General features: G+C 55.3%; 1 long non-coding RNA gene across 1 annotated transcript; it reads left to right on the top strand.

Moving 5' to 3' along the window:
• Nucleotides 1-14,657: 14,657 nt before the first annotated feature.
• Nucleotides 14,658-24,095, top strand: LOC123385799. Its single transcript, XR_006598838.1, has 3 exons — nucleotides 14,658-14,823; nucleotides 15,293-15,530; nucleotides 23,641-24,095. It is a non-coding gene; the product is annotated as an uncharacterized LOC123385799 (long non-coding RNA).
• Nucleotides 24,096-26,076: the final 1,981 nt, after the last annotated feature.

Below are 26,076 nucleotides of genomic sequence, written 5' to 3'. Positions count from 1 at the left end.
AGCAGTCCCCTAGATGTCTCCGAGTCTCTAAACTCTCATCTATAGAGTTGTAATGAGGAGTGCTAAGTACACAGGAAACCCTCGATAGGGTTCATTCGCCTTCTCCCTTTCCCCTAGGTACAGGGCAGGTATGACGGCGTCGAGCTCCTCAGGGTCAGGTGATATGGCTGGGATTTGAGGGAGGAGGACAGCAGTGATATACGGAATATTTAACCGTGGGCACCGGCCAGTCGGAATGGCAGCTGGCCCAAGTCATCAGCCCAGGGAGGAGGGCACAGCTGGGCCAGAATAAGTTCATTTGTCTTTGTGTCTTTCTGCTCCATCACGTGTCTGTTCATCAGCAAGTGCACAGACTTCCCTCGAGGGCAGTTGCTGACAAGGTTGTAGGGTGCGGGCTCCCTCTATCTCCTTTGCGTTCTGAGCAGGTCAGGTCTGCCTGGCATGGGGTGCCGTGGCCCCGCCTGGCAGAGGAGCCGGCGACAAAGGGCAGGGAGCTGAGGTCCTTTCCAGTTCGAGGCCCTGCCCTGGCTGTAGCTCTGCCACCAGGCTCTGTGGGGACAAGCTTCTGGTAGCCCCTACCCTCTCTACATCCCTTAGAGCTGGCCTCCTTCCTGTCCCTTCTTCTCAGAAACATCATGGGTCAGGATTAGGGGCCTGTCTGCATTCAGATCCATTTCCTCCTGCCTGTTCTTTCATCAGCAGGAGAGGATCCTGGCGGTGACTGGCTGTGGAGTATTGGGAGGGTGGTGGTGGCGGTGGTGTGGAGAGCGTTCTCTCATTTTCAGGAAGGCTTCTGGCCTCAAGGCTTCCCGAAGCCACCCCTTTGCCAACGGAGCTCCTCTTACCTGGTCCTTCTTTTTTGCCTCATTGCGTAAAATCCCTGCCTTTAAGGGCCCAAGGCGGCCTGGTGGAGTGACAAGGCCATGGGGAGATACAGCCCCACTTAGCTGCAAGTCAGAGACTTGGCCTGCAGTCCGTCTTCCTGCTGCAGAGTCTTAGGTGAACCAGCTCCCTTTCTGGAGCTGGAAAAGCAGCATTGGATAGAATGGCCTCTAAGGTCCCTTTTAGCTGTGACGTTTTCTAATCTGGAAGTTCTCCCTGCTTTTTCTCCTCTGTTGCCTGCCAGCAGTCCCCCCCCCGCCCCCCCCAGCCCCCTGGCTCACAGGAAACCCAACCAACTTGGTTCCCTTCAAGTTGCCCTGGGATGCAGGGAGGCACCTTCACCCCGAGGCTACAAAAATGAATACCCAGCTCACTGCTGGCAAGTGTCACGAAGCTGGGAGGTGACCCGCCCTGGAGCAAGACTTGCGCTGGAGAGCACACTTGTCAGCTGGGTTTGCTCCCGGCCTCTTGGCCTCTTACCGGAAGCCTCCTCTTCTCTTCCCCTTTTCTCTGACTGGTGTCTGCCCAGGTGCCTCTGACTGCCAGCTGCTGGCCCCTTGGGCGGCTTTGCAGTGTTCTGGGGACCCGGCCCGTCCTACTTCCCTGGGCCAGGGCCTTTAGACTTAGAAGCCAAAGCCCCCAGAAACAGTCCATGGGGAAGACACTATCTCCCGATGGCTGGCCCCTCTCCCCAGCACCCCCAGCCAGGTGGCTGTGTCACAGTGTGGGCACAAGTGTGGGCCATAGCGTCAGGTCAGCATGGGCTCAGGCCCTCATATGGCCAGCATGACCTTGGGCCAGCCCTTTACCTCTCTGAGACTGTCTCTTTATGTCCAAAATGGGTATAACCACACGTTTCTCATTAAGTTGCAGTGGGGGGTAGAATACGGGTAAAACACCTTGAAATTATATGGTCGCTGTCTTTTACCTCCCAGTGCCAGCTGAACCCAGAGGTTCCAGAGGCCACAGACATAAACCATAAACCATTGTCTTTCCTGACCCCTTGCCTTTGAGTTTCAGTCCTACTGTGCTGGGGAGGTTCTGACACAACCTTCAGTGAGCACCTCCCCCCAGCCCCAGGGAGCAGAAGTACCTACTTTCAGCCCTAATAATACCTGAATGAGATTTATAGGACACCTTCCTCCCCAGAGTGCAAAGCTCCTTCTCACATATTATTTCTCTTATCTTTAGATTGTCCTGTGAAGTGTGATGGGACAGCCTCTTTTCAGCTTCTCCGAAAATGGAGACAGAGAGGAAAACTGCGGGTCTTGCCAAGGGCACGGGATCAGAATCTAGAGCCACGCCACTCCAGGACACTGGAGATCGTCACATCAAGCAGAAGTCGAAGCTGCAGGAGCCGCTGTCCTGAGGCTGCAGCGGGCAGGGGCCAGGATGGAGGAGGCGGCCCTGGGCAAAGGGGCAAGCTCCACCCCTACCCATGCCCACCTGGGACTTGGCAAAGGACCTGGGGACACGCGCCCTGACCGTCCATCCTGCAGGGAGGGGCCTCTGCCTTTGGCCAGTGGGCCCCCGTTTCTGCCCTTGTCACACCACGTGCCTGTTTCAGGTCTGCGGTGCTCTGACCAGGCCTCCAGCAGACAGAAGCTCTTTGCTCTCCGTACGTCCGCCCCAGAGGACCGAGGGCAGCAGTCTGCGAGGTGGCCAAAGCAAGGGGCTCCAGCCTTCTAGGAGTTAACGACTCCCTCTCCCCAGCTGTCCTCCCCTTGGTGCTCCTCTTCCTCCCTCCTCCCGCTCACAGCAGGCAGGGCCTGGACCTGGGAGCCAGTGCCGCTGTGCCGTTGCCAGGGGAGCTGGGAGGCGGACCTGAGCTATGCAGGGAAAAGGCCCGGCCTGTCAAAGTGTCTGAGATGAACCGCCGCCGTCCCCGTGCAGCTGGGCTCAGACGTGTCTCAGCTCTTGTTCTGTGCCTGAGAATGGCGAAGCCCAGTGAGGTTCAAGGGCACACTCACTATTCATTAGTCAGGGGTTCTTGACGTCCCGTCTCTCCCAGGGATGAGATCCCCCCCCCTTCCTCTTTCTCTTCCTCTTGCGACACATTCCTGGGTGCCTTTGGCAAGGACTGCACCCTCCTCTTCCTCCTGCCCAACCCCCTCTCCGCAGGCCCCTAAACAGACTCCCCCCAAGGAGACCTGGCAGGGCAGAGACAATGGCCACAGGAAACCATTCAGGCGGGACTCTAGCCATGCTGGTCCGCCCTCTGCTCCCAGCACCCTTGTGGCCCCCACCCCCCTCTGACTCAGGGTCCCCCTGGGCCACCGGCATGCACAAGCCCAGACAGGAGGAAGCCACTGGGCACTGCCCTTGGGACAACAGGCCTGTTCTCAGCGGGCCCCCGGATCTCACACAGCTGGCTATTTTGGGGCCTTTCTCTATCATCATGTGTCTATTTGAAGACACTGTCAAACACTGTTGGCTGGAAAATGTAAATTGTACAGTATTTCCTGAAATGTGGCATTATCACAATGTAAAAGACATATATACTCAGCCACAAGCAAATTGCACTGCTAGGAATTCACTCTGCGGTTATATATGCAAAAATTTCCCAAGAAGTCTGTACAAGGATGTTCGTCAGAGCGTTTCTCTTTGAGAGTATAAGACAATGGAAATGAACCTGTGGGCCATTCATACTGTGGAATATTAGACAGTTGAAAAAATCACTGTGGCAGAGCTCTCTGTATAAACTGATCCAGGAGGTTGGCCAGCGTGTTTGTTGCCTGAGGAGAATAAACTGCAGAACAGGCAATAGAGCTCGATCTTACCTGTGTGTATTGAAGTCAGTCCTAAGCATATGCTTCTATATGAAGAGTTTCTGGAACTCTGTGTTGGATTCCTGTCTCTGGGGATGGACGGATGTCCTTTTCTCTACTGTTCTATTTCCTTTCCATGCACCTGGAATACTTGTATTGAAAATTTTAAAGAGGCCGTTGAATATAATAGGCTTAACTTCTGTTAACCCACATTAGGGTAAGAGCTCTAAGCGGATGCTGGTGATGTTGCAGCAAAAAACATCCCGGAGACTCTGCCATTGGCCATTTGCGGGCCTAATAATCCCCCATCGTCATCATCATGGCTGCTGTTGTTAATTAAAGGCCTACTAAGTGCCGGGCTTAGTATCTCTGGGTCTTGCTTAGGTGGGTATCATTATTCCGATTTCATCGTGCGGAAGAGAAGGTGATCAGTTTGTCCCAGCTCCTCAGCAGGGAGGGGGGTGGGGGAGCTCCCTGTTTCACTGGGAGTAGACCTTGCCCCTCCACCTTCAGGAGCTGCCTATTTAGGAGGGGCCCTTGGAAGCCCCGGCCTAGTCCCCTCCCCACACGCCTGAACCAGTCCAGTCTCGGGGTGGGCTGGGGCCCAGGGTAGGGGAGGAGGTGCCCCCATCCACTGCCACCACTGCCACCCAGTAAAGGTGTCACCATGCTGGGGTGGCTGGTGGGCTTGGGCTGACGAATGGACGGAGCTGTGAAATCTCCCGTGTTCCCTGAGAGAGATGCCACCATGCTGAATGTAGGTGCCCAATGCGGATTGCTTCCTCCCCCTGCTTTGCCCCTGTCCCCCCGCTCCCCCCCAGCAAAAAAGTAAATGGACCAGCAAGTGTCTCTGAGGAGGCAACAGGTGGTGTAGTAGCAGCAAGGTCCGGGGTGGGTTTGCCTCCTGCAAGCTGGATCCGGCTGCTGTAGCAGCTCTCCAGGGGGCCGCCGCCCCCACCCCCTACCCACCTGCCAGGGCCCGAGAGGAGCAGAGGAAAGAGGCACCCCTGAGCCAGATTGAGTAGCTGCGGGAAATCCCACGGGGATCCCTGGGGCCTGGGTGATAGCAATGGCCAGTCACCGCAAATCAGCTGTGGGGCCAGCGGAGAGAGGAGGAAAGAAGCATGAGTGACCACATGTTTAGGCACCTGCGTGGCTCAGTAGGTAGAGCATCCGACTCTTGATCTCAGGGTTGTGAGTTCAAGCCCCACGTTGGTTGTAGGGCCACCTTAAAGAAATAAATGAGCAATGGCCACACGAGGAGGGCTGTAGTGACTCCCCATAACTTCATGGGCTGCCAATATTACTGGCACATTCGTTTTAGGGATCAGGACAATGAGGCACAGAAAAGTTATAGGTCCCAAGCCACACACACACACACACACACACACACACACACACACACACATAGGGTCAGAACTGAGGTCCAAAACCAAGTCTCTCTCTATTTTTAAGTTTATTATTTTGAGAGAGCAAATGCTCATGAGCAGGGGAGGGGCAGAGAGAAGGGGAGAGAGAATCCCAAGAAGGCTCCACACTTCCACCATAGAGCTCGGCACAGGGCCTGAACCCACGACCTGAGCCAAAACCAAGAATCAGATGCTCAACTGACTGAGCCACCCAGGTGCCCCAAAACCAAAACCAGACTGCCCCCAAACCAGTCTCTTTGACTCCTAACCCCAAGGCGATCCTGTCTGCCTGGGCCACTTAAAGGAGTTTCCTAAAGCTGCAATGCCCCCTTGCCAACCCCCACACATAGAGACATTAACCCCTCTTCTGCAAGGTCACCGCAGATGGTCCTTTGCCTGAGGTCCTCCCCCAGTTTCACCTAATGCCATCTATCTCCCTCAGTGTGTCCCGCCCTGGACTTTTGGGGCCTTTGTCTTCTCTGGTAGTATAGTCTCTCCTCCAGAGCTGTCCAGGGACGGTAGGATTGTCTAGGTGGGCTTCCTGGAGGTGGTGGCCTGGAGACAAAGATGGAGCCCAGCTGGTCAAGACAAGCCTAAGTGAGCACTGGAGAGCTGGGGCAGGGTTCTGGGGAAGGCCCAGGGTCTCCAGCTGGTGCAAGTGGGGGTGGGTGGGGTCTGAGGGTCAATTAGACAGCATCATAGTCCCCCGAGTGCGGTTCCTCTGCACTCCTGCGGATTCTGCTTCTTCCTTGACCTGAAGGGGCCTAGCAGGAAAAGACACTCCCAGGCTTGCCCCAGTGCTTCCCAGAGGCTGGCCTAATGGGAGGCTCGGGGAAAGTTGAAGTTGCAGAAGCGGAGGTGGGGAGAGGAGAGACCTCACCCAGTCAGCTTGAATCACTGGGACTTTTCCAAGGCCAGTAGGTCCCTGGATGGTCCTGAGGGAAGACTAGGGCAAATTCCGAGAGAGAGGCCCCTTTCTGTCCTGTGAACTCTGCCCCCTGAGTCTCCAGACTCATCTTCCCAGCCCACAGTGGATAACGTCCATGCCTCTGGTCTGTTTTTCTGGGAGAACACGGGTGAGGACAGTACGACTTAGCCACTAGCAAAGAAAACGTGTGGTGGGGGTGGGTGGGAAGGGGCCTAGCATGGGTGGAAAGAGTGGGTTTCTTTCCTAGCAAGTTCTTGGAAAGTCTGTCTCCCTGACCCGGGCTAGCGTCCTTTGGGTAAGAGGTTGAAGGCTGCTGGCTGGCCCAGGGCCCGCCTCTCTAGCCTCAGGTGAAGTGCCCTCAGGTGAAGTGCCCTCAGGAGAGGAGCTTTGGAGGCTCTGGATTGTGAGGCAGCTCACAAGCCCCTTCTGAGTCTCCAACTGAGTTTCTCATTTCCTCCTTCACCATGACTCCACAAGACTTAGTCCCATTTTACAGACTAGGAAACAGAGGCTAAGGACTATGCAAAGCCACACAGCCGAGGGCTGAGCCGCACACGGTGTGAGAGGCAGTGGAGTTGGGCTCTGAATCTCATCTCTGCGACCAGAATGGGATGCAAGGAGTCGTAAATCTCTTGAAAGCCCCTGACAAGTGATTCCATGTATGTGCAAAATCACAGCATTCATGGTCACAAGGCCCTTGGACCCCAGATAATAATCACCACTCTCTTGGGCCAGGCACTATTCTAAGTGCTTGTTCGTGTCCTAAATCATGGCTTAAGCCTCAGACATACATACGCATAACTGGGCACTATCTTACTTCCTATTTAACCAACGGAGAGAGTGAAGTCGTATAAGCCGACCAAGGTGGCCCATGGGTCACCTTGTGGGTGCGGGTGCCAGTGTAGCCAGGGTGCCAGCACAGGCCCGCCTGTCCAGGTGCCAGGCACTTAACCACTGCCCGCACTGCCTCCTCGAGGGTTTCCTGCGCCACCGGCCTCGCTCTGCCCCACGACGCCAGTGACACTTCTCTCGCTCCGGCCCCACGGGAGCGGGGGCGCGTTTGGCCACGGGCGGCGCGGCAGGGTGTGCACCTCTGGCCGGCAGGCGGCGCTCCGCGGGGCGCCCGGCTCCCGCCTCGGGCCGCGCTCCGCGGGGCAGCAGGCTCGGGGCCCCAAGGCCCCGGGAGGAGCCAGGACCCAGGACCCCGGGCGGGAGGGAGAGGACGGAGGGGCGCGCGCGGCACAAAGAGCTTTTTATTTAAATTTGTTTAGAGTTTCGCGAATTTGCATGAAAAATGTGTGAGAAAAGCCAGCTCCGGTGACCTCATCCGCACCTGCCATTAACGTTCAATTAGCGGCTGAATAGCTGCCGCCGACGCGACGTGCAGAGAATCCGGCCAGCCCCGCGCAGCCACGGCTGCGGCCCGGGCCCAGAGTGGGGTGGGAGTCGGGGGGCGGGGGGGCAGGGCCCCGGCCCACTCCTCCCGGCCGGAGACCCAGAGGCCTCGCCCGCACCCTGACTCTCCTAGGGGGACGCGAAAACCCGGGCCCTCGGGTCCGAGGCACTTTGGGGCGCACCGGGGCCCGGGGGCACCTGGGGATGCTAGGGTCCCGCCCTGCGCCCAGGGGGTGGGGGGGGGGCCCGGGCTCGCTCCCTCCCCGGGACGTGAGGTGAACGGATGAGCCTCCGTCCTAGCTCAGATGGGTTCCCTCGCCACCTTCCGGACGAAGTGTCAAGTACAAGTTCAAGTTCAGGGCCAGGCCCGGGGGGCTCGGAGCCTTCCCCGGCCTCCTTTGTTCTGGAAGATAATCGCTCCCAAGTCCCCTCCCGGCGGGGCCCGGCAGACGCCCCCGCCCCGCCCCACCGCGCCCCGCAGGAGCCGCCTCCTCCCGCCGGCGCGGCGCCTGTCCCCTGGTCCCGGCGCCCCCGCTCGGGGCCACCGTAGGGTCTGGGGGCTCGGGGCGGGGGGGAGGCGCGGTCCGCGTCCGTGGGAGCCTCCCCAGCCCCGCAGTCCCAGCAGCAAACCGAGCTTGGTCGGACGGATGCCCGCGCTGAGGTAAGAACCCGTGGCGGGGTGCGCCCGCACCCCCTGTGCCCCGCCCCCCGCCCCGGACCGTGCGAGCCGGAGGAACAGCGCGGAGGGCCGTGTGCTGGAAGCGGCTGGGAGACTGGGCAGCCCCACCGGGCCTCCGGGGGGCGCGCTGCCGCTCCAGGGCTCTCGGGGGTACCAGGCCTGGGGCGGGGGCCAGGGCACAGGGAGCAAGGGCGCCCGGTGACGGCCTGGTGAGGTCGCCGGCCTTTCCCAAGGGCGTCTAGCTTCTCCATCTCTCGTCGGTTAGCCTCTTGGTGTCCACTTTCTGTGCCGCTAGCTCTGGTTCTGGCTCTTCCTCGACTCCCCTCCGATGCTGGCCGGAGGAGCCCCCGGTTAGGATCTAGCCCCGGAATGTGTGCGTGTGGCTCGGCTCTTAGGAGAATCAGCTGAGGGCACTCCCTCCTCGCTCCAACCTTAGCACCTGAATCAAGGCCCCGGGCCAAAGGGTGGTAGCTGGGGTGAAGGCGGGCGGGCTGGGATCTAGTGGCGGTGCAGGGACCACAGCGGGCCCTTGTTGCTGCGCCTAGAACTTCTTTCTGTCCCTGTGTGCCTAGTTCCTGGATTCTGTGTGGGGACAGGTGTTCGCTTGTACCTCACCGGCCGGGCACACTGCCAAGCTGACCTGGCACAGAGAGCTGCTTCTGAGAGGTCCAAACCTTGCCCTCCGTTCCTGCCTTCCTCTCCCTGATGCTCGCTCTGAAGTCGTTTACGCCCTCCTGCTGTACACACGGTTCTAACGTAACATCCCTGATATCTGGCTTCTAAATTCACAGCAAACTGGAATTAGCAAATTAAAAAGGGGGAGATGGCCTTTCCCCTGAGGCCACACTGCTCCCCTTCTCGTCTTCTTCCCTGTTGTAGTCTCCAAATTTCTCACCTGTGGGATTTCATTCATGCTAAAGTTTCTGCCTCCTTCTCCAGGAGGGCTGCCCAGATTTCCCCCACATCACTTCCCCTTTTAACCCCTTTGGCGGCACTGCCAAGTGCTTAGTAGACACTCAATAAATAAAATCATTTCTGGATCCATTAATTGAAACCAAACACACATAAATTTGAAAAGCGTCGACGATTGAGATTTTTTTTAAACATTGGCTCAGACTGAGATACCATCTCCCAGGGGCGCTTTGCTTCTAGTCCATTACATCCGAGGTCTCATTCACAAGCAAGAAGCAGCCAGAAGAGGCTGCTCCCCTGTACTTTTGTTATTAAAAACAAAACCCAAAACGACAAATTCTATGCCAATTGCTTTAAAATTTAAAAACTAAGAAATGTCAGAAGGGAACCCTCCTCTCTGTAAGGCTCTGCTCTCCCTCTGGCTGGGTCCCCGAGGGCACAGAGGGGCTGAGATTTCACGCGCTTTATCAAACCTTGGGCCCTCCTGCAAGGCCTCAGCGGGGCCACCAGGAAGTTGACTAAAAATGGAGACTGTGACCTACCTAGTGCCTGTGTTCACGCTCCCAATGATTCATCACTGACAGGCTGATGTCAGAGGAGCCTGGGAAGATGTTTACATCCCTTTTCAAAAGGGAGACTGAAACGTTTTTCTGCAAAACCAACTGCAGATGCTGCTCGAGACGCTTCCTCTTCCTCAGCGAAGGAACTTCTGGCCTGAGCTCTGCTCTGATTCTCCCTGGGTTGTTGTGACATCTTGCACAAGCTGCCATTTTCTCCCCTAATAGCTGAGGCCCCCGACTCGTGGATGGGTGGAATGAGGAAATTTAAGGCGGCATTCTGCAAAGGGCAGTGCGCTAAACGCTACTAAGCACTACTCTGTAAGTAGACTGAGGGGAGGGAATAATCATTTGTTATTCATATATAATAACTCCCCACTAAAGGAGATGGGTCTTTAGCCCCCTTTTACAGAAGGGGAAGCTGAAGTGTAAAGGCATTCAGTAAATTGCCTTCGGCGTCGAAGCTAGAAAGAGGTCCAGGTGTCTTTGGTTTAGAATCAGTGTGCTTGACTGAACTACCAACATTCTAGCTTTGTTCCTAAGCTAGTCATGGAAAATTCCTCCCAAACCAGATTGCGCATGGGTTTTCTTGCTTTCCTTATCACTCAGAGACAGAAAAGAGTTAGAGAGTAGGGATGAACGGCCTTTGGAATATTGTGTTCAAAGCCTGACTCTCTCCCTTACCAACCGTATGACTTCATTTCCTCATCTGTACAATGGGCTCGCAAATGGATCTCATGGGTTCCTGGTGAGGATAAAAGATGATGTGCTCGGTCAGGTGCCTGAGAAATGTAAATGTATCCATGAATGAGAGCTGTTATTTATTTTAACAGCAATCACCTTTAATGACTAAGTCACTTTGCGTTTTCAAAAAACAATGTCCCTCCTCCCTCAGAAAAGAAAAAAACTGACACCAGTTGGTCTTCCAACGGTTTAACCAAACAGCCAAGGAGGGGCCTGGACTGTGGAAAGATACCAGCTCCTTTCTGTGGGCAGATAACCCAACCCCCAGGAGGTCATATAGATTCCCCAAATGTCTTTGAAGGTGATACGTTAAATACGGACCCTTCGGATCTTGTCTCTCCTGGAGCCTAACCACTTAGAGGTGTGTGTGTGGTGGAAAAGTCGGAAGAAGGATCCCACGGATAAGTAAGAGAACCGGAGGCTGAGACAGAAGACTTTTATGGAGAGAACTTGGAAGTATGTTCTTTTCCCTTCTCTCTTTTTTTCCCCTTAGCTACCAAATCTGACTATCACTTCTCAATGTGGAAAATAAATTAAGACTAGAACCTGCCACAGAAGCAGATCTGGTCAGTGGGCACTTCCTCCTTTCATTGACTTAATGTTATTTTTGGGGGATGCTTGTTCTGTGCCAGGCATTGTGTTCAGGCACTGGGATGCAGCAGAGGAGACAGAAAAGCCTCTGCCCTCAGGGAGCTGACTGGTGTGTGTGTGTGTGTGTGTGTGTGTGTGTGTGTGTGTGTGTTTGTGTGTGTGTGTAGAGAACATCTGTGGTTCTGTGCAGTATAGTCCTACCGCCTCTGAGCAGGACCCCTCTTGTGTGGAAATGGATCAGCTGGGTCTCCCTCACTCTCTCCCTCTTTAAAGCCAAGGGCATAGGTTCTCACGCAGCTGTCTCCGTCTATGGGTGGAATTGAGGAGAGAGAAAGGGAGGGAGTCTGACCCAACTTCCTTCCATATCAGAAAATAAGGGCTGGCACAGAGAGTCCTCAAAGTGCTCAGCAAGCAGACAATGCATGGGTGTTCTGCCCTCCTCCCTCCCATTCCTCGGGTGCTGGGACCTACAGGAGGCTGAGATCCTGGCAGTGGTGCAGGGACAGAAATGGTGACGGTCAGTGGAGGAAAACCCAGAAGACTGGGGAGGAGTGAGGTTGCATCCAGGGGTCTGGGCAGCTCCTATTAACAGCTAACCTGTGCCAGGCATGCTTCTAGAAGCTCTGCATGTATGACCTCAGTTAATCCGTCCAGTGCCCTGTGAAATAGGGATCGTTATTAATCTCTGTTGCAGAGATGAGGAAATTGAGGCACAGAGAAACTGAGCAAAATGGGTACATGGGTACCCAAGGCCACATGGGTAGGAAATGGCAGTGCTGTGTCACATTTGAGCCCAGGAAGCCTGGTTCCAGGGTCTCTGTGCCTAACTCTACTACCAAACTGGTTATCAAAGGACCACGTTTCAGAAAAAGACATTCAGGGAGTAAACCCAGGTGCCCCCAGTGTCCTCGGAAGTCTTCAAAGTCTCAGTGTGCTGCCTTCCCTCACATTTCTTGGAGCCCCAGGTTAGAGATGTTAAGAGCCTTCTTTTATAACCCTCCTCCCGTGGGCAGACGAGGACGCTGAAGAGGGGGAGGGACCTTCCCCAAAGTCATTGGTGAAGTGGATATCAAAACTAGTTTCTTGGGGGAGTGTGGCCCACCTGTGCCACACGGGGCTGTGTGTCCAGGTCTTGGGGGGTGGGGGAAGAGCGTCCTCCCTTACTAGAGACCCTTCAAGGGTCCTGGGTCAGAGAAACCTCAGTCCTTTCCTCACAAACCCAGAAACAGCATCAGAGATGACCAGGGAAGAGTGGGCTTTCTCGGGGGTTCCCCAGCGCAGGCTTCATCCTGAGGGCTGCCTTTGTCCTACTTCGTGGAGGGGCTCCCTGCAGCGAGGATGTCGCTGGAGGTGGGGTGGGGGGTGGGGGCAACAACACACACCAAGCTGACCGGTCAAGGAGTCTGTCTTCCACCTTGAAGCCTTCTGGTCAGAACGTGACACTCAGTAGAGCTCACTTGACATCTGTCGCTGGCCTGGGGATGAGGAGGGTGCCAGGTTAGTGAGATATTCCTGGCTTTTCCAGGACATAGAGATTCTATCTATCACCAACCAGCTGACATATAAGGTGTTTGTGACATCATAGCTGGAGTAACAAAAATCCTTTGGAGATTCCTGACCCAACCTACTTCAAGACCAGATAAGGCTCTTCATGGGTGAAAAGGTTCTGGAAAGGAGCATATCCACCCAGCCCCACCCCCCACCCCCTTGGCAGGCCTCATGGCCTAGACTGCTAGATGGAGGCCCTTGGTCCGTGGACCTTCGAAAGAGTGACATGTGTGAATCCGAGGCTGGGGACGCCCATGCGGGCCCCATATGCATTCGCCCAAATGGTTTTCCTTGGAAAACAAAAACAACTTTCAGCCAGTGGGAGCCGATCTGAGGAGTCCAGGGCCAAAGATGACAGCTGGGCTTATCTGCTTCCCCAGGAATCTTATTCATTATATTTTTATGATTTATTCGAAATCTGTAATGTGAAGAAAATCAATGGTGGAGTTAGTATGGAGGGCCCTCCTCCCGACCACACCTGCTTCTTTTGGGTGTGCCTTAAAGGTTTGGTGAATGGAAATTCTAAAAACTGCTTTGGAATGCATCGTCTTTAGTCCCACCGACGCCCCGCTCCCCTTCCAATTTATCTCTCACTTTCTGCCTAAATTTGGAGCCACATGCCGGCCGGCAGCCATCTTGCGGTGGAGACAGGAGAGGCCCGGCTCCGTCGCCTCCAGCGCCTGGCGGTCCGACTCCCAGCTTTTCGGATGCGGGGATTGGCAAGGCCCGTCCCGCGCCCCCGAACAGCCCGCAACACTCACCCAAGGCCGTCGTGCAATGAAGCTATTTGCAAGACGTTGGCCACACCGCGACGCGCAAGGAGAGGGGGTGCTGCGTCTGGGGTCTCTGGCCTTCTGTCGGTAACCGGTTGGTCCCCTAATCCCCCGGTGTCTCCTTGGAGCAGGGGACACAGGCTGTAACTCGAGAGAATGCTTCACTCTCCCACCCTAACTCAGCTTCTGGCGCAAGGCAAGAGGTGAAGCCTTGTCTCTCTTGCGATCCTTTTAACTAAGGACCGCCACCGGCCGGGGCTGGCGCGGCTGGCGGCTGGCAGAGCCGTCCGGGGGCCGTGGGCACTGGGCTGACCTCGCCCCTTCCCTGCTGCTCTACTGGGTTACCACTTTCGGTTTGCATGCACACGCCGAGGGTCGGATTTCCCCGGGGAAATCGGGATTATTATATCTGCAATTTATTCGAACCCCAAGGTTCTAAGGAAACCTATAATGAAGGTTCGTGTCTACAATTTCCTGGTCTGATCGAATGGGAGAGTCATCGGGTTCTTCGTGGTGGCAAATGAAAATTCTGCCTCGTGGTGGGTCACATCAAATCCCTGCCCCTTGCTTACGGTCATTCTGAAACAATTTTCTTCCCAGGGGGAACCCAACTTGTTTGCAACACATATTTCTCCTCTCTAATTCTGTGGACTGGAGAGAAATGATCTTGGTCTATTTTTCCAAACGATTAAAAAAAAAAAGCGACCCCAATAGGCCCCAGGGAACAGGCCGGGGGTGCCTACCCCAGGAGCGCCTCAGCCGACCCAAGGTTACGCACATGAAGCACCCTCGAAGATGCTGGGGAGCAGGGAGGGATGTCAGACACAGGTTGCCCGGCTGGGCCCCAAGGGAAACGCGCTGCCGCGTCCCTGCGCAGAGGACGCTGCACTTGGCCCCCCAAGGCCGGACGCCAGCTGCACTCTCTCTGCGCGCGCCCAGGCCGCCGATCATGGGCAGAAAACTGGGGGTTCTTAGGGATTCTGGAGCCACTCTGAGGGCGAGATTGAGTTTGTCCCACGACCTTGGCGCCAGGAAGCTGTGGAAAGAGACAGACCCCAATTTTCTCCCCTTGGAGTTGAAACAAAACCTGAAAGCCCGAGGTTACCCGCGCGGCCAGAGGTGGCGCCTCGGCGGCGGGGGAGGCCAGAACTGCGTGCCCGCGTGGTTCCCAGGCCCGGGTTCTGTTTCTTCCCTAGTTGTTGAGTTAGTTACTCAGCTGGTTAGCTAACAGCCTGCTCGTAAGCAGCATTTACGCAAACGCCGAACCCGGTCTCACGCTGCGTCCCCGCGTCCGCCAGACCGAGAGTTGCCCGACTGGGCTTCGGCAGGAGGGATGTAGGAAATTCTTGGTAATTAGAGGGGAGGTTTTCCCGGGACGCCCCTCGGTGAAGTGGCCTTGGCTTCGGCTGAAGAACAAAAGGCTAAGGTGCCTGCGCGCCGCGCGCCCTTGGGGCCCGGCGAGGCCCGCATTCACGCCCCTCCCCGCGCCGCAGCGGCCGCGGGCTTTGTGCGCTCAGGCCGCGCGCAGCGCTGCACCTGCCCGGCTTTAAGTACCTTGGCGAGGCGGCGCGGGCGGCTGTTCTAATCGCCATCTCCAAAGTACCTGCTCATGAATAAACACCAGCGCCATTTATCAGGTACTTAGCGCTCATTGTGAAGGGGAAATTGGCCCTTTTCTGAACGTGTCTATCCTCAGCCCATCTGCACAGTCGTGGCTGCAGAATTTCCCCCACCCTTTAGTCACACACACACGCAACACGAGGCTCCTCCAGGCTAAGATAAACTCGCTTTTCTTTCGGTAAATGCGTGATTGAGCCGCCACAATAGATGGAGAGGAGAAGGCCGCTGGGTCAATTGCCCACGTCTCTTCCATTGATAGGAAAAGTCAGCACGCGGAATGCACGGTCTTGGAAAAGCCTAGTCCTGTGTTCCCACTACGGTGCCTGAGGACACATTTGCACACAATCCCGCGGGTCCCCCAGACATTGGGCAAAACGTTGGCAACGGCGAGCCAAGGGGTCCTCCGTGCCCCTCAACCTTGGCTCGATGGGCCGCAGCTGCACTCTCTTTCCCAACCTTCACTATCCTCAGTCTTCCTCTCTCCAGTAGGGCTCTACACCTGGGTCTGACCGTTAAGGCGTGGGCGTGCAGGACCGAGACTATAAGGATCGGGACAACTCAATTTGTGAAACCGTGGCCAGTACAAGGAAAAGTGGCTCTTCCGGGGCCGGTCCGAATGGTAGCTTCCGGCCCACGCAGCTAAGGTTTCTCCGTGGAGGAAGAGAAGGGGTGGCCGGCCTAGCCCACACAAATATAGCAGCTCCACAGAGGGTATAAAAGCCAGGTAAACAGGCATAAATGTGTAGATGAACTCAAAGTCGCGCAAGTGAGTTTACAAGCACGTTTGCGTCCGGAGGGTTCGCTTGTTTGAGGGCTAACTCCGCCATTCCTTCCAATATATGTGTTTCCAATGTGCGCGGGGCGGGCGAGCATTCCCAAGGCTCTGTTGTTCCCTGGGTGGAATTCGTCCGGAAACACAATCGATTTTTCTGGACTTGCCTACGGCCACGGGCGGCTCTGAAAATGAAAGTGTTTGCTAAGTGTGGCGATTTCGCCAATCGAACGTTTTAAGATGGCTTTGTCTACATTCAGCTCTCCCGATTTCATTCTGTATTTTACAAATAGAAGCCCGGAGCCACTGCCAAGAGCCCAGCTCTGCCGCCTAGCCCTTGCTTGGCTCCTGGCGATGGTCACGGGTGTTCAGGAATCCGGGATGTTTAGAAAATCTCAGCATATTAGGGTTTCCCTAGCTCGTTCCCTTGACGCTAAAGACAGGCAGCCTCTGAAAATGCAGCCTCCAGTCTCTTGCCAAAGACTATGTAGGACCCTTAGGGTCCCGCTGTCGTGCTGGCTAGTGTGCCCGGCCCCGGACTCTGGGGGAGAGGCCTGCAGGGGAACCTGGGTTCTCCCCTCGAGAGGCGCCGGGGCCGGAGCACGAGACCCCCAGACTGTTGCGGGGGCGTGCGAACTCTGGGTTGCGGTTCTCCGCAGAAGCGCCGGTGGCCCCAAGGCCCCAGCCCTTTTCCGGTCGGTCTCCACCACCGTGCCGGCGACCGGCCCTCGGAGATCCTTCCCGAGCCTTGGCAGCGCCATCGTGCCGAAGAAAATAAGGTCGGCCCCGCTGGAATTCACCCAAATCCGGCCGCTCGTTTTTGAATATTCTAGAAAAAAACAAGATCCCGTTTCTCTTTATGAGTAAAGGGAGGTAATTGATAGGGTGGGCCATTTGCACGGAGGCAGACGCGGAACTGTGAGGGTGACTTAGGGAGACATGCATTATACTGAAAACGACTGGAAATTCCCCAATCTCTGGCCTTTCTGGCTACACATCGGACTCTGGCGGCTCCTGTGTTGGGAGAACTCGGGCGTTCCTGCATGGCAGCTCGTGGGCCGCCTCCACGGCACACAGGCTCGTTTTGTGGCCATGGAGTTCGCCGGGCGCTTTCCTCGCCCCAGATCGAGGGCAGCAGGCCCCGGGGCATCTCCGGAAAGGCCGGCGGGAGATGCTCCGGTAGAGTATCCAACAAACCCCTTCTCTGGTGCCTCCTCCCCACGTCAGGGTCTAGAGGCTGAGCGTTGCCTCCTGCGGCTTTATTTTATTTGGAGAAAATTCTGGAATTCGAATTCTCGTTGCTCTTGTATGCTTATGTTGAATGCCTATGTGATGTGGGTGTGTGCGCTCCCTCAGGAATGTATGGATTTCAGGGCAGCTGGCTGCAGCGAAGGGCTTCGGGGACCGGGAAGAGAGGGCGCCCTCCCCAAACACTGGGACTGGTCACTGAGGCATGGCTGGAGCCTGGTGGGAGCAATTAGGGCTTCAGTCCGCTCCAGTCTGCCCTTCGGTTTTCATTCTTCTTGGCCACGCCCTTGGTTCAGTCTCTGCTATCCCTCAGGGATCCAACCCAACTTCCCCCAAAACCGGGGAGGAGCAGAAAAGAGCCAGAGCAGGCCTAGGCAGCTCTGGGGTTGGTTCCCTTACCCGCTGGGCGCAGCCAGGCCCCGGGCCAGGGCAGCCGTTTGGCAAACGCTGGGGGCCCAGGCGAGGCCTTCCTGGCTACATTGGGCCTCAGCGCTGGGCATAAGCCATGCCCTCTCCACCCAACGTGGCTGGTCCTGAAACAGCTCACCTTCCCCAAATCTCCCCCCACCCCCATTTCATCTGGGTTCTTCCGGACCTGTGGGGAGTTTCCACAGTCCCTTTGACAAAGGTGCGCCAGGCCGCCTGGCCTGGAGCTGGAAAGCCCAGAGAAGGCTTGTGGGGTTCGGTCCAGAAACCACCCCCCGCCCCGAAAACAGAGCTCTGACAAAGCTAAGCAAGTCACAGGCTGGGGAAGCAGCCGGCGAATGCTTGGGGCCTAGGAAGAGCGCTTAGGGCGCATGAAGCCTGTTATTTGACCTCACAATTAGGCTTCAGCAGACCCACGTTCTCCCACCCCACCTTGGGAGTACCTGTGGCCCCTGGGCAGATACCTTGGTCCCCGTGGGGTGGGTGGGGAGGGATCTGCCATCCCTGTATCTTCTCTCCTTCTGAACAGCCTGGTTCGTTGGAACAACCCTGCCTATAGGACGTGTCTTTGGTCCCCAGACCCCTGCTCTGCCTCCCCAATCCCATGCCTGATCAGCACGTCACCGCATCTGGGTGCCCAAGCTTGGAAGATCTGGATTGTACTCCCTTTTCCCACTGCAGCCAGGGGTCATGCCCCTATTCTCAGCAACTAGCCTCCCTCCAGGGACAAGAGGACAGCAGGGGCCTCGGCTGACCCTGAGGGCCCCCAAGAAAGGTCTTCTGGAGGTTTGGGGTCCCCACCTTCTCTGAGTGGGTGGGAGGGAGGTTCCTGCCCTTTCTGGGTCTTCTCCTTGGCTGCCCAGGGCCCTGCGTCGCCCACAGCACAGGTGGAAACGCTGAGGCATATTGGCTCAGGTTGGCCAGCTGCTGGTGGTGGGCCTGGGTGTGTCTGCCCTCACCCTGGCCCCCTCCACACACCCGGGTCTGCTGGTTCTCTGAGGGGCTATGAAAGGAGGGGGATGTTCCTAGAGACCACGAGGGGAAGGATGCAGGGAGGTCGGGCCTTGGTTCCCATGCTCTCTGCCCAGTTTCCTCTCGCAGTCTCCATTCCAGTCTAGCCCACGGCTCCCTGACTCCTATAGTGGAACAGAGGACAGGGGTGGGGTACATACTGCTCCGACTCTTCGGGTCACGTCTGAGGGTCACGTGCATTCCTCCCTGCACTGCCTTTCCAGATCCTCCGGCAGAGGGAGCCCCCCGACCGAGGAGGAGCCTGTTTGGATGCCTCTCCTGGGTTCTGGGCGCCACACGGTGGGGCTCTGTGGTTCAGATCCGTCCCTGATTCCCTGGCGTGACAAACTGGCAAAATCGCATGGACCCAGCCACAGATGAGCGAGGCTCAAGGTGGGTGGGCGAGGTGGTTGCCCCCCACATGCACCAGGACCTGTGCGGATGCAGGCTACTGGGCTCCTAGGCCTGACCTCTAGTTTGTCAGAACACTGGACAGAATCATTGTCCTGTGCGCTGTGGCGTTATGTGTGTATACACAGCTAAGTGTGCAGAGGCAGGGAAGGGGCAGGGGGGAGTAGCCCCTGACACTCGGCCCCTCCTAGTTTCTGAGTTGGAGGGGGTTTTCTGCGCCATTTAGTCCAAGCACCTTGTTTTAATGGTAGGCAACTGAGGCCCAGGTAAGGACCAGGCTTATTATCTAGGGTCTTGCAGCAGAGATAGGGCTCACTCAGGTGGTCCTGGGAAAAGCCTGTACCTTGGCTATATTCTGGGCCCCAGTATCCTTTGCTGTAAAACATTGAAATTATTCTAGGTCCCTGGTTCTGGGAGCACATCTGAAGGGCTATGTGCATGTGTGTGTTTTCATGTCAGGGAGGCAGCACGTGGTCATCTGAGAAGCAACCTGTCTCGTGCGTGGGTGCCCGTGAAAGTACAGGGAAGCCTGTGTGTACTCCCCCACAGAGGAGTCCCTGTGTCTACAAATTGTGTGCCTACAAAAGTGCGTTTGGGAAGGGGTGTAGGTAGAGGGAAGGCATATTTGCGTCTGCGCCTGGCGTGTGTAGGTGTGAGGGTTTGCACCGTCGGAAGGGGTGAGCGTGGGTGTGTATGCACACTCACACACGTGCACACCGCCACTCCCCCCACCCCTCCACCGGGACCTGTTGCCAGGCCCTGAGCCCACCCCACTGGAGAGAGGAGGAAACGGGGTGCGAAGGCCCAGGGGCCTAGGCTCCAGGGTGTGGCCCTGCCCCAGGGCCCAGCAGGCTCTAAGGAGCTGCAATTAGGCACCACTTCTCCTGGGTTGGGGACAGGAGCCGGAGGAGGAGGATTATGGCAAATTCATTTCTATTTTCCAGCCCACTAAGCCTGCAGTGTGTCCCTGGTGTTAGCATGAGAATGGGCCGGGGCTCTGTGAACCCCTCCCGACCTACTGACCCCTCCTCCCCCCCAAGTGAATAGTGGGACTCACAGCTTCCTCAGCCCCTCCAACCAGCTCTGCAAAGCCACGACTCCTAATCAGGGTAATTTAATATATTTTAAGCCCCCGGCGGCTTTATTTTCCCTCCTTTTCGAGTTTGTTTTAGGCATTCACAGCTCTCACCCCGTCATTAGACAGCCTTATTTGACGGATGGAAGGAGCTGCTATGAGATCACAGCCCTTTGTGTCCCCTCCATAAGCTGGGCTTCCCTGTAATTAGAATGGTATTCCCAGCCATTGAGGCCTTTCATGAGGCGGAACAAAAACTCCCCGAGATGAATATCCCCCAACTCTCAGCCCCCTGGCCGGGAAGGGGCTGTGAGTTAAAGGGACTCCTTGGGGAAGGCGGTCTGGGAGCAAGGACAGCCAAGATCCTGCCAGGGTGAGGAATTTAGGGGCCACAGGGAGTGGGCACCAGACAAAGGCTCTAGTGGGGTTGCCCATAAACACCGGTCACCTACACACACTCCGCCGCTCAGGACCCGTCTGGGCTCAGCCTCTGTGGTCAGAGCACCCAAGTATGTCTACGGGGATGGGGAACCAGGCAGGGTGTGCACGTAAAACACTCGTACACCCAGACTCATCCAGACCCTGATTCAGATACAGCTTCACATTTAGACACACAAACACAGCCACTCACATATAGGTTTGGGATTATATTGTAAACACACTTATTTACATGCAAATTTGCATACATGTGCGCTCAGCTGCGAGATCACAGTGTCACAGAACCGGGTCGGGGAGTGTTTGTAAATATGCCCCATACCACAGACACTGTCACCCAGACATAGAAACAGACTGGGGTTTGTCTTTGTGTACACACACACACACACACACACACACACACACCACTCAGACTGGGATTTGCTTATGAATACACATGCACTCCTGCACACTTGTATGTATACATACACCCCTAGGATCATCCAGACCCCATTTTTTTCTGTGGCTGTAGGACACTTACCAGCTTTTGCACACTGTGGTGATGTCACCCCACCCACACCCCAGGAGAGAGGCTTGCTTCTGGTCACATTCTTGGATCCATGCTTAGCCTGTATTCAAATACAGAAATTGATAAACACACATGTGCATGGGCACGTGCACATCCCCTAGCCCACACTGACACATGGAAACTCAGGAAAATACTGTGGGACTGAAATACCATTACGGTATTTTGGTGTATCTAGGCCAGCCTCTCCTAGACCAGATATAAGGAGGCTTGGAAGGGCACGCCCCCGTGCAAATACACACTATGCTGTGAACCCCAGATGCTCCGGATTTTCCTCTGAGGCTCAGGTGGGTCTCCCCATGCCTTTTGAGGAGAGAAATTTCCCCTTTCCAGATTTCCTCTCTGGACTGGGCTCTGAAGACAGAAGGCAGGTATCTGGCTCTCAGTATAATCTGTAGCTTTCTCCAGGTCTCAGGAAAGGCTCACAGGGCAATGCTAGGTCTGGGAAGCCACAGAAGGAAGAACCCAACCTACCAACTGTCTCACGGGGGAAGCAGTCCTATGGAGAAATATTGTGTGCTCTCTTTGCTGGAAGATCCAGATAAGGGCAGGATGATCACCAGTCAGATTTTATGGGGAAATTTATTTCATTCAGCCCCTCTTCTTGCCAAACACCAAAGCGGTGCCCAGGCCCATGGTGAGTGTGGGACTGGGGCCTAATCCACATCCCCCAGGAACAAAGGAGAGGCTCACGAAGAGAGTGATGAATCCGCTTTGAGGTGGAGAAGCCATCAAAGAACAGCAGTAGGTCAAATTCCTTCTCGATTCCTGGCTTCTTAGGAGTGTAGAACAGGCCACTGAATCTTACTAAGATTCATTCTCTTCTCTGCTGGAAGGAAGTCGTTTTGAGAGGTAGGGGTGGGGATCTCAAACTGCTGGCGATTTGCATGCTTTTGTTTATTTATTTTTTTAACCTTACCTCTCCTTTGAAATGTAGGGAAACTATCTTATCCTGGTAACTGCTGCTGCCACAAGCAAACACATACCCAGGAAACGCCCAGCAAAATTCCAACATCGCTGTCTAGATAAAACATTCGTCGGTTTCTTTTTCTAGGAGAAATTCCCCAGGGAAATTAGAGACCAAGAAATGCTTTGAGGCCACTTCCAATGTCTTTTTCTTACCACAGTGTTTTACCACGATGGTGTAAAATTGTGGCTGGGGCTCCGGGCTCTGGAGGTGGATTCCACGCTGTTTACCAGCTGGGCCTGACCTGGGGCACATCTCTTGGGGCCTGAGTGTCGTCAACTGTAAAGTGGGGATAATAACAGCACCACCACGACAGCGTTGTTGTGAGGGTTAAATGAGCTAATACATGTAGGAGAGCCACGCAGGCAGCAAGTAAGTGCTCCGTGTTAGCCATGGTGATTAATATTAAAGTAAATATTTGTTGGGTAAATGAGTCCATTTTTCATTTTGTTTGCATTGATGATAAAACTGCCAGAAAATGAGATCTTCCTGAAAGCCTCTTTTCGTGTGCCTTTCGCGGAAGTGGCGGACGGGGTGGGAGTGGCCGGGGGGCGGGCGGTTGGTGGTGGTACCTTAGGAGAGTCCCCTATAGTTAAAAACAGCTTGCTTGCTTTTCCTCCCCGCGGCTACGGCTCAGGTCATTACCACGGGAGCCAGCAGGGGGAGCCCGAGGCGCCGCAGCGCAGCCGGCTCTGGCCAACGGAAGCGGGAGGGAGTTACTCCTCACAGAGCACCTACTGTGTGCGGTGTCCTTGCCAGGGGCTGGGCGGCGTCGCAAGGGCAGGAAGGCCAGGAAGGGGGGGGGGTATAAGTGGCACAGTGATGTGCCCTGGAATGAATGCAGACGTGGAGGCCGGACTTTTTGAGCACGAGGGTCTCTTCGCTATGGCGTGGCCCAGGTTTGGGTCCTGGTGGGGCCTGTGCTATGGAAGCCCAGGTGGTGCAGGGCCGTGCATTCTGCTTCTCCGCTGAGCCCCCAGCACTCAGCTGAGAGGAGGCACCCCGTCCTCAGTGGACGTCCCAGAGGTCTAGAGAGATACCAGAACATGAACTGGTTAGGAGTGGGGGAAGTCTCCCTTAATTCTGGGAAGTCTCCTCAGCCACCCCCCTTTCCAGCAAGGCACCCACATCTTTTTTTTTTTTTAATTAATTTATTTTGAGAGAGAGAGAGAGAGAGTCAGTCCCAAGCAGGGTCCACACTGTCAGCACAGAGCCCAACATGGGGCTCAAACTCACAAACTGAGAGATCATGACCTGAGCTGAAATCAAGAGTCAGATGCTTAGCTGACTGAGCCACCTACGTGCCCCAGCACCCACATCTTAATAACAGAACAACACTTATTGGGGCTGTGATAAGAGACTTGCTTTTGTCTCAGTGATTCCTGATAGCAGGCCCCCTGGGAGGAACCCTTATGCCCCCATTTCAGAGGTGGAGAAACTGAGGCTGAGAACAATAAAATGAAAAGTGACTTGCCCAAGGTTACCTAGTGAGTAAGGAAAAAGAGAAGGAGCTGGGGTGTCAGAGATCTGGGTTTGGCTCTCATTCACGCTAAGAAACCTTTTCCCAGCTACTCCCCCAGTTCTGTATCTGTCTTATTGTCCCAGTGTGCAGTTTTCTGAGGTTGGGGCACATAAACCCCAGTCTTGTTGAAGCCTGGCCACCTGCCCTATTTCAGAGAGAAGCAGGCCAAAGGACTGAGCCCCCCTCCCAGTATGGGAAGCTTCCCAGAAGACTCCTGGGCCTCCACACTGGAGGGAAGGAGAGGAGAGAGGGCCAGGCAGGTGGCGAGATGACCTGGCAGAGAGCTGGGTCGCTGCAGGGTTTAGCAGTGTGGGTACCACTGAGGATGCCCTGCTGGGCTCCTGCTGTGGTTAGCTTGTATTCCTAAGGCCAGGGTCCGACTCTTGGCTCCTTTTCCCTTAGGGAAGCTGAGAGAAATCTCCTTTTTGCGGACCTGAAACCCAGAGGTCATTTCAGGGAGAGAAATCCCGAGGCCCCACTGTCTTCCCTGACCCAGCAAGATTGCGCCTTCAGGAGCCTGAGTTGGCACAGCAAGGCCCCTCAGTCTGCGGATCCCAAGTGGTGCTCCCTAACTCCAGAAGAAGGAATCCTGCTGAGCTCCAAATAAGAAAATCAGTTCGGACGCATCAAGGGAAATTAGATTTGGTTAGGGTGGCAGGGACCCCGGGGACAGGAGAGAACGGAGCTCTGTGCTACTCCATCCGGGAGAAACTCTGCTATCAGAGGGTGAAAATCTGCATTGGGCCTGGAACAATTCAGACTGATTGTCCAAGTCTTGGAGAAATAGCTTAGTTCTCCAGAGCTCGGTATGCAGAGACGCGACGCAGAGCGCAGAGCGGTGCTGGCTACCTGGGACTGTGCGGGGGGGGGGGGGGACGCTACTAGAATAGGTTTCAAATAGTCCTTTCCTTCAGCCTGCCGCAGATGTGGCTTCATTTTTGCTCTCCCAAGTCGAGGAAATAAACTCCGGAGTCCGCGACAGAAACGATTTTAAGAGGCCCTTAAGGGGCCTTGCTCTTGGGCAACCTCTTTCCTTGGTGTTCCCCAAAGTCCGTGCGCGCTCGTGGCGGCTTTGTGAGGCGGCGCAGCGGCATTACTGTTATCTGCGTTTTAGAGGGTTGCAAAGGGAGGTTTCCAAGGGAAGGGAATTCGCCGAAGCCTAGTCCAGGGCCCCTCCCCCAGCCGCAGGCTTCTAGGGCGTGGGGCGGGCGGGGGGCCGCGCGCCGGCTGAACTCCCAGGCTCTGAGGCGGGGCTGGAGCTGTCCATGCAGTGGTGCTGAAACGCGGGCCCCCTCTGCTGGGGTCACAGAGTGTGCTTGCTCAGCCACACCCCGGGCTCGCCTTTCCGCCTCTGAAACGGGCTCCTAGGGCATCGAGGTGGACGATTCTTCATGGAAGGAAAGTAGTCCACGCCATCAATTATTCCCCCTTCAAACCTCAATATCCACCTACTGGTCTCACCACTTCCCCTGTCACCCCCCTAATCCATTCTCCATTCAGCACCAGAGTAGTTTTTTTTTTTTCAAGAGGCAGATGTCATCATATTCAAAGTCTTCATATGGTTTCCCATATAATTCAGAGTAAAATTTAAAGTTCTTGCCACAGCCGAGAGAGCTCTTCCCCTCAATGACTTGGCCCCTGCCTACTTCTCCCACCTTAAACACCTATCAGGATGGGCAGTGGTTGGTGAGTGAACTGGTTGATTTCTTATGTATTCTGAAGACAGAGCTGCTATGAGTTGCTGAGGGGATGGAGGTGGGATGTGAGAAGAAGAATGGAGTCAAGGATGATGGGGGTGGGGTGGGGTTTGATTTGAGCTACTGGAAGATGGAGTTTGTCTTTCCTGAACTGGGAGAGTAAGTGGAGGAGTAGAATTTTTTTTTGGGGGGGTTGGATATCAGCTTGACTCTGAAATTTGGGAAGCCTGTTAGATAGTTGGTGGCAGGAGGGAGGGTAGGGAAGGCCTAGAGACAACTGGATATATAAGCCTGGCATTCAGGGGAGAGGTCCAGGCTGGGAGTTGTCACCTTATAGACCTTATGTAAAACCGTGAGGCAAGATGAGATCACTATGGATTCAGTGTAGAAGGAAGAAAAATGCCCTAAGGCCTGAACACTGGGATACTCTGATTTTGAAGGGAGGAAGATGAGGAGAATCTAGTAAAGAAGATCAAGAAGGAGAGTCTTTAGGAGGAGAACAAAGAAAGTAGTGTCCTTGAGGCCAGGAGGAGGAAGTCTTAAGAAGGAAGGAGAGATCAGAAGTGTCCAATATGCTGACAGGTCAGCTTAGATGAGGATTGAGAATTGAACCCTTGGATATAGCCTTGAAGAGGTCCTTTTTAGGAAATTGGGCTATGGTGGGGGGGGGGGTGATTAGAGGGGAGACCAAGAGAGAATGGAAGGAAATAGTAGCTGGTGTTGACAAACTCGGGGCAGGCTAAGGAAGAGAAAGATGGACTGGGAGCTGTCAGGGAGGCCAAAAGGAAAGAAGGAACCTCAAGGGATAGTGAAGCACTGGGCTAAACATCTTCAGCCAGGTAAGTGCCCTGTTGGCAGACTACACCCTCAGTCTTCCACATGCTTCTAAAGTCCAGTTCTAAGGTTCAATCTGCCTTAATAAGACATCCAGGGTACATATGTTTAAGGGGGTTTTCATTTTCTTCTTTATTTGAACTCAAGGTCCCAGCTGGCAAAATGATTCGACATTCCCTCTTCTGGGATCAGAACTTCACAGCCCTTTCCCTTGTGGGGACCAGATTGGGGCTGGTGCTGGGCGCATTCTTGCCTCCTGACAACCAGTGAGTCTGAGTCCAAGTGGCCTTGGACCACATGCCCTTTG

Source organism: Felis catus, chromosome B3 (genome assembly GCF_018350175.1).
Source record: "Felis catus isolate Fca126 chromosome B3, F.catus_Fca126_mat1.0, whole genome shotgun sequence".
Lineage (NCBI taxonomy): Eukaryota > Metazoa > Chordata > Mammalia > Carnivora > Felidae > Felis > Felis catus.
This window is presented reverse-complemented; position numbering and strand designations above follow the sequence as displayed.